At 45.1% G+C, this 8,906-nt stretch overlaps 1 pseudogene; it reads left to right on the top strand.

The window, feature by feature from the left end:
* The first annotated feature begins 1,733 nt into the window (after positions 1-1,733).
* On the top strand, positions 1,734-1,846 carry LOC116081362 (annotated as a pseudogene).
* The last annotated feature ends 7,060 nt before the right edge of the window (positions 1,847-8,906 follow it).

The following is an 8,906-nucleotide window of genomic DNA, read 5'->3' as shown; positions in this document are numbered from 1 at the left end:
CCAGATATCAGCTGGCACCCGAAGGACTCCTTTGGACTCACTCCATCCCCTCCTTTCACAAGGGTTGGCTTCTGCATTTGCTACCTCACTTTGAATAGACCGTGGTTTTGTTTGAATTTCAAACTCTTTCTTGCCTTTTAATTCTTTAATTGGTGGAGAAAGCAAATTGGGTTTCTGCCACCTTAGATAGTATCACAGCTCACAGCTCCAAGGATTCAGGGTCTAATGTTGGGGTTCCAGAAAAAGGGTTCCACTGGCCTTAGTGCCTTGAACTACTGGTCACGTGAAGATGAGAGCATCCCAACAATGCCTGAAACAGAGCTTCACTTTGGTGCCCTGAGATATGTCTAAATGCTGAATTTGACACCAGGGGATTTGTCTCCTGACCCTTTCCTTGCCTCCAAAGCTTCCTGTGAATACTTGAAATCCAGTGTTCAGGATGAGTGGAATTTCTTTCTGGAATCATCTGTTCATTCTCTGGAACTGCTTCTCCCCAACCTCATACCAACTGCAGATTGTTCCATGTAATACAGAAAATAATCATTTGTACACTTACCTTTTTCTTTCTTTAAGATAAGGATTCTTTGCATAGCCCAGGTGGGTGTCAAACTCAGGTTCCTCCTGCTTCAGCCTCTTGAGTGCTGGGATTCTTGGCATGGCCACTATTCCTGGCTAAGCCACTTGTTTTCCTAGATGACTTTCTGTGACACTTTCTTTGGAGGACTTTCTCTAAATAAGTTCCTCTCATTGCAGGAAGACAGATCGGTCGTCCTCTGAAGTTAGAGGCTATCAGAGGCCAGGTGTGGATCTGCTCGAGGAGGAGGGGTGTAGACTCAATAGAGCAGGAGGTGAAGGATGTGGTTGCTCTCTCCAAACTCTCCTCCTCTGCCCACACTGGGGCTGTGCTCCTTAGCCCTCCGCATAAGCAGCAGGTCAGACTTAATGCTAGGCCAAAGGACCAGACGTCTATGAGATCATATTCTGGCTCTGCTGTGTGTCTTTGGGTAGGTTATCCACCTCTCTGTGTTTCTGTTTCTTTGTTTGTTAAAGAGGAACGATAAAAGCTGTGTCTGTGTATACAGGCTAAGTTAAAATTAGTAGCTGCCTCCTGTGGTACCCACGCATAGCAATTTCTTAATCAGTGACCATCCAATCACCTGAAGCCTGCGATGCCTGAGGAGGCTAATTTTTTAGGAAACTGGATATTTACTAGCAGTGTTGCCGTGGAGTTGAGAATCACTTGGGAAATACGAAATAGAACTCTTTGCAGAAATTAGGGAGAGTCCCTCTTTCATCTCAGTTCCGGGAAATGATGAGTGATGATTTCATGGAAGTGAGGATGTCCTCCACGTATGATGTAAGAGAGCCTTTACTCGGGGGCCTGTGCTGTGGGTGTCTCAGTGCCATTTCCTTAGGATGCTGTTGGTTTCCTGGATTCATATCCCATCTCCTCATTCTCCTGGTCCCGGTTAAGAATGCAAACTCCTGAGGTATAGAGCCAGAGGCCAGCCTGGTCTACCTAGTGAGTTCCAGGATAGCCGGGGCTATGTGGAGAGATACTGTCTCCCTTCCCCCTGCCACCAAAAGAATGCAAAGTCCTTTGTAAGCACATAAAAATGATATCTCAAAGCTATGCATGATGGCATCCACCTGAAATCCCAGCACTTGATTGCTATGAGTTTGAGGCCAGCTTAGGTTACAGTGTGAAACTCTGTCTCAAAGGGGGAAAAAAAGTGTTGAATGAAAACAGAGAAGCTTAGCACTCCCTTTGACAAGGGTGGAAGAGGCCCTAACAACACCCACAGGCTTAAGGCTGTGCCACCTACTTCAGAGGCAGAGGGACAGAGGGGCAGAGGAGCAGAGGGACAGAGGGGCAGAGGGGCAGAAGGGCAGAGGGGCAGAGGGGCAGAGGGGCAGAGGGGCAGAGGGGCAGAGGGGCAGAGGGGCAGAGGGCAGAGGGACAGAGGGGCAGAGAGAGAGGCAGAGAGAGAGGCAGAGAGAGAGGCAGAGAGGCAGATCTCTTTGAGTTTGAGGCCAGCCTGGTCTACAGAGTGAGTTCCATGGCAGTCAGGGTGTTCAGAGAAACCCTATCTAGAAAAACAAACTAACAACAACAAAAGAAGATCGGGGAGAAAAAAATGATCATTTAAAATCTCTTGTATCTTTTCCCTCAAATCCTCTTTTCTCCAATAAAGCATAAGTGGCAGAGAAATATGACATCATCTGGGTCAGTGGCACTGAGTTCCTGTACAGTGCTCCTCAAGGCTACCGCAGACCAAAACCAGCTACCACTGTCCTAGGGCTTTGTCAGGGCTTCCCCTTAGTAACATTCACATGGGCCAGCAAGCCTGGTGACCTGAGTTCAATCCCTGGAACCCACATAGAGTTAGAAGTAGAGAACTGAGTCTAAGAAGTCACCCTCTGACCTACACATGTCCTCCGTGACACATATATTACAAACACACACACACATATACACACACAATGATGATGATGATTTTTTGTTTGTTTGTTTGTTTTGTCTTTCGAGACAGGGTTTCTCTGTGTATCTTTGGCTGTCCTGGAACTCACTCTGTAGACCAGGCTGGCCTCAAACTCAGAAATCCACCTGCCTCTGCCTCCCAAGTGCTGGGATTAAAGGCGTGTGCCACCACTGCCAGGCCGATACATTTTAAAATTAAATTTAAAAACCACAGAAAAAAATACAGCCTCCAGGCAGTGGTCAAAAGTGAGCAGCAGGAACTAGAGAAACAACTCACTCGGTGAGATTTGACCCTCAGCATCTGTGTAAAAAGCCATGTGGGTGATGTGCTCTTCTAATAGCAATAGGAAGTAGGCAGAGACAGTCGGATCAAGACAGTCTAGCCTAATGGGCAAGCCTGGATCCTGGGAGAGATCCAGTATCAAGAAAGAAGGTGACAGCACCTGAGAAGGAGCAACATCTGAGGTTGCCCTCTCCTCCTCTGGCCTCACATGCACACACACACACATGTATGTGAACCAGCACATGTACATATGCATGCAAACACCCCCAACACACACCACAAACACATGCATGCAATGTGAGTAAACACAAGAAGACTCGTACGAGAAAGTCGAGTGCAGTTTTAGACCACACAGCCCCCATGTCAGTCGACAGGAAACGGCAGACAAATCTTGGTGTGTTTATCAAAGGAAGATTACAGCTATCACAGAAAGCAAATCCCCAAGACAAGCAGAAGTGTGAACCTTGCAGTAATTATGCTGAGAGAAGGGAGATGAAAACAAAAACACAAGACAACAATCGAACAACTATGTGTGTGGTTCTGTTTACATGAAGCTCAAAAGGATCAAACAATGAAGATGCTTGGTAGTAGTTACCCTGGGTAAGAACTTGCAAGGGGCGTCGAACCTTCTGGGATGGATGCTGAGTATCTCAATTTGGACAGCATTTATGTGTCTGTCTGCATAAGCATTCAGAGACGTGCCCCAAGACATAACTCTTCTGCCCAAACGTTTAAAATGTAAAAATATTTTAAAAGGAGACTGTGCATGGTACAGCATACCTTTTAACCCCAGCACTCAGGAGGAGGCAGAGCCAGGCAGATCTCTATGAGTTTGAAACCAGCCAGGACTACATAAGCCAACAGGAAAAAAAAAGAAGAAGAAAAATATTTTAAAAGGGAAATGTGAAAAAGCAGAGTGAACTGGAGCCACTCTGACCTACAGCTGACCACAGGAATGCCCGCCAGAGCCCCATCACTGTCTCTTTGGGGTTCTGTGAGCTACACATGTCTGGTGATGCACACGCAGGCCCTGGTATCATTAGCAGATCACTTTCTTTGGATTTGTGTCAAGCAATGCTTATAAGAGAATGGCCTTTGTGCTTTTATAGGCAGTGTTGAGCCTATTTAAGTACCCTGCTTCCAATCATTTCCTATTTTCTGCTGGTCAACCAAACAGCCATCTGTGACTCCCTTTCAGTGTGTTCCATACCCCATCAATCATCAGGAAGCAATCTTTTATAGACATACATATTTATACCTATACTTAAAAATATACACTTATATGTACTTATATATGTATATAATATATAATACTTTCATGTTATCTACACTTATATGTTATAATATCTAAGTATAAATTACATATTAGTATATTATATAAGCACACATTATAATATATAAGTATATACTATGTATTTATATGCTTTCACAGGTAGTATATATTTGTGTATATAAGTTATGTGGATGTGTGGATGTCAGATCCACTCCTGGAAATCAGCTCTCCTCTTTACACCATGGATTTCCAGGAAATGAACTCAAATTTTCAGGTTTGGTACTAAGCCCTCTTATCTGATGAGTCATCTCGACAGCCATCACCTAACATTCTTAATGGCTTTAATGTGAGTTCACTTCTGCTCTAATAACCTATGCAGAGTACTTTTTCCTGATACTTCAATGACCTCCCCTAATGCCACACTGTCATGGTCCACTCACTCACTATTAACATGGCTGACATGTCAGGGCCCCAAAGGACCCCCATACTTTCCTGGAGTGGCCCAAGAACCAACAAGGGCTGACATGCTAGTGCATGGTACAAACACATCTGTCTGTCCTGACAGCCTGCTGTGCTGTGTCGGCTTCTGTTCTATGTAGAGAACTGCTTCAAACTCTGATAGAATCAGCCATCATATGAGGAAGTTCAGACAAAAGACACAAACATGCAATCAGCGGAAATTGCATGAAGTGACACATGGATGCTGTGTTATACGGGATGGTTAAGGGAGACCAATCTAATGAGTATAAGACTGCTTACTCCATCCAAGTCCAAGTATGTGCTACAGCCATTCAGCCCTCCTGGCAATTCTAGAGTGGGAGCCACATCTCTGGGTCATTGCACTCTGCTTCCTGCCTGCTGTGTACCATGCTATCCTGGGAAGGGTCTGAGTTTACCTGACTGTTGTCTTATGGATGTTTCCAGGACATGGAGAATCCTGAGTGAGAAGAAATCATAGCAGCTGGAGTAATGGCAGTTTAATACTGTTTTCTGCGCTCAGGTTACACAACACTACAATTCAAGCGGACAGATGAAATCTAAATTTGATGTTTGAGGCCACATACCTCTAATCCAAGCATTCCCAAAACAGTGGCAGGCAGATCTCTGTGATTTTGAGGGCAGTTGAGTCTATATACCTAAATCTAGTCCACCCAGGATTACAATGTAAGACCCAATCTCCAAAAATAACAAATGATAGATTAGATAGATAGATAGATAGATAGATAGATAGATAGATAGATAGATAGATAGATAGGTAGGTAGGTAGGTAGGTAGGTAGGTAGGTAGGTAGGTAGGTAGGTAGATAGATAGATAGATAGATAGATAGATAGATAGATAGATAGATAGACAGACAGATAGATAGATAGATAATAGATTAGAGAGGTGATAAACAGGAATCTTAAGACCACACAGATTAAAGATGGTTAAGAAGAAGGTCTGAATGACATTTACAGCCAGTGTTGGCTGAGACCTTCATATCAGCAACGGCAAGCTCGACTCTAGAGAATCTGCTCAGGGCCTGGTGGGGAGATAGAGAGTCCACAGATAGATTACATGGCTGAATTCTAAACTGTGGCAGAGGTCAAAAGGCTGCGGGAGCCCAGCGAGGAGGAGGCCAGTGAGCTTCAAGTTTTTATCAGAAAAACAAATACTGGTTTTGCAATGAATACAACATATGGTGAAGGACAAAGAAATAGGAGAGGTGAAGCCTCTTAAGATTCGAATTTCATACAACAATGTCTCATCGGGTGGGAGAGGAAGAAGTGATGTCCCTACTGAGGAGCCAGGCAAGCTTTGGGAAGAGAGTACATCCTGTGAGGCAATGAATGAGAAGAGAGAGTGTCAGGATAGGATGCTGGGGAACACTTCCTGAGATGAGGCTGGGTGCCCACCATCCCAGGAAAACATCAAGAAGCAACAACCAGAATACATTCTGGGTCTCTGCTGAGAACATGCCTGGAATTCCACCTGGCCTGCTTGCCACAGCCAGTAGGCAGGATTCCAGATCATAGGCTGCCAACACACTACTCAGTTCTCCTGGCTCACAAAGCAATTTCTGCAGCCCGGTAGCCAGTGGTATCTATCCAGAGTTCCTGGAATCAAGATGAGCATGACATTACTCAATTCCACCTCAGGGCATGCCCCAAGGCTGAGCTCTGACTTGTAAATCATCAGATTCTGGAAGGAGATAGTGACCACAAACCCAGATGCAGCACCCTGGGTTGGCGCTGTCTCTCTAAACCTTGTATCTGTCAGGGAAGCAGTGGTGACTGGAAACTGGGTAGGTCGGGATGTGGCCAGGTCACACAAGGGCTCAGAGAATGAGTAGCATCCTTACCTGGTTCACTGCACTAAACCTCTCGCCAGCTTCCCCTACCAGCTCAGGGATTTTTTCTCTGTGGTTCCCCAGCAGCCCCTGATGAGCCTGTCACACCAAAAGTTGACTTGTTCCTTCTAGCTGGACTGCAAGTTCCCCAGGAGGGAGCCACATCATTCTCACCTGTCATACAGCAAGAGCTCTACACACACAAGTGGACCAAAGGATGATCAATCATGCTTAGCCTTAAAGGAATGTCCAGTGTGGGCATAGCCAGACCCACTTCAGAAAAGGAAGGTTTGTCTTAGTGACAAAGGTCTTCTTGACTTACACTTAAAGTTAAAAACTAAGCATTGCACTTAACTCTGAAGAAACTAAAGGGGTTATGCTGCTTTTCTTCTGTAGTTCCTCACCCCATCTTTGCTGTCCTCCAATACATGTGTACTCCACTTTGAGAAGCTGGACTGTGTGTAACTTATTCCTTTCTGTCTCTATTTAAGCTGGGCTTTCATGCGTCTTGGGAACAAGCAGAGGGTCATCCCAGCATCCCTCTGAGCATTTGCCTTACGCTGTTGAGGAAGGAGTTAGAATCACAGGTTTAGTGCCCCCGAGAACATCCATTTCCTAGGAGACAGGAGAAGAGAGATGAAGGTAGACAAGAAGTACAGCCGCCACTAACTCTGCCACCAGTACTGCCCTCTTTCATGCCTCAACGCTTTGAGCACGCTGTACTAATTCTACAGAAAACAGGAAGCATGGTGCATCAGACATCCCTGCGAGGATATTCTGAGCAGCTCAGCAAGCTGGTATTTGAGGATGAGGCTTTGCATAACAAATAAATACCGTGTTCTATCGCAGAGCCCTTGTCCAAGGATGCTTTAGTAGCCATGAATATCTTGTAGGCATGCACAAATTCTTCTGATCTCTTTGGAAACCAGTGTAGGTGTTAAAAACAAGAGTATTTACCCTCACCTTACTGAGCCTCTTAGGTAACAAGGAAAGCTTAAGTGCCAGGAATGGAAGCTGGTGTGGAGTTTCACCTCACTGCAGACAGACACTCACCCAAATGGGGTTCTGTTGAAAGGAGATTGGCTCTAAGCAGCCCTACGCCTGGGGAAGGCATTGATTCCTGTTTAAGCACAAAGGTAAACAGTGTAGGGGTTGGGAGCACAGAGATCATGTATCTTCTTATGGCCTAGGACCCAAACTTTTTATCCTTAGAAAACACATTTTACATATTGCTGTCAGAGGCAGCCAGCCCCAGTCAAGCTGCCAGGCCTATTTCAGATCTTATTCCTACTTCTGGAAAAACTAAAACTAAAACTAAAACAAAAACAAAAAAGCAAAAAATTAAAAAAAAAACAACATGCAAGATAAGATTTCCAGAGACATCTCTTCCCTGCCTTATGGGAGACAACCAGAGGACCACAAGGAGAGCTGGAGCTGGATTTCAGAGAGAGGCTTATTGCCTTCCAGAAAGCCAGGCCCAAGGTTCAGCCAGCTCATGCACAAGTGCTGTTTGCAGTACAGAATTCTAATAGGGCTCTTGAGGCATTTAAGAATTTGTTTTTAAACACATCATTAACTTACTCCTCAGAGCAGCTGTAGGGCAAAAAGATTTCAAGATGACATTTGGGGAATGGCAGCCTGAGAGGGTGATCAACCAGAAATAAGTATGAAGAGCCTTTGGAATGATAATGGGAGGCGATTGTGACAAGCACCAGGTCACCAGCCATTTCAGAAACATCTACAGTTCTTCACTGACTAGGTAATTAAAATTTTAGTGACTGGCCAGCCTCAGTCATTACCATGAAAAATTTCCAGTAAATTTTGTAATAAATAGCAGCCCAAGGGCTGCTTAGAGCAGATCTTTCCGAAGAGAACCCCATCATCTGGGTGAGTGTGCCAGGGCAGTCTCCAGTGAGGTGCAACTCCACATCAGCTTCCATTCTTTCACTTAAGCTTTCCTTGTTGCCTAAGAGGCTCAGTAAGCTTCAATAAGCCACCCGCCCACCTCCTAATAGTGTCACTTCCCATGGGGCAAGCATATGTAAGCCACTTCACCCACTGGCTTCAGATCTAATCTTCTAAATAAATGTCATATTCTATAACCCTCATATGTCACTTCCCCCTGAGTGATCTCTGATGTACATTCTTACCTCTGCACCTTTGCCTTTCCCTCTGCCAAGATGTTTCCCTTTTATAAGTACATGGCCAAACACCCTGGTGATCTCTTCAAGTGTTTGCCCTTCAAAGACAGCCTAACCCAAATATTTGAACTCCAAACCACTTGGTTCCAACATCTCGGATAAAGGATGCTCATCCTCTTCTGTGGGTCTTGTGCAGGCACCAGTGCACAGCATCATATGCATTGGCTATGACTTCATGATGGTAGTGGCTCTGTCATGTTCAGAAGACATTGTTTCTTTCTAGTCCTTCCTGACTTCTGGCTGTTCAAATCTTTTCACCCTTCTTCAGAGATGGTCCCTGAGCTGTGGGAGAGGGGAAGCAGAAGTCCCATCTGTGGCCGAGGACTCTGCTGACATCTATT

Source organism: Mastomys coucha, unplaced genomic scaffold (genome assembly GCF_008632895.1).
Source record: "Mastomys coucha isolate ucsf_1 unplaced genomic scaffold, UCSF_Mcou_1 pScaffold6, whole genome shotgun sequence".
Taxonomy (NCBI): Eukaryota; Metazoa; Chordata; class Mammalia; order Rodentia; family Muridae; genus Mastomys; species Mastomys coucha.
This window is presented reverse-complemented; position numbering and strand designations above follow the sequence as displayed.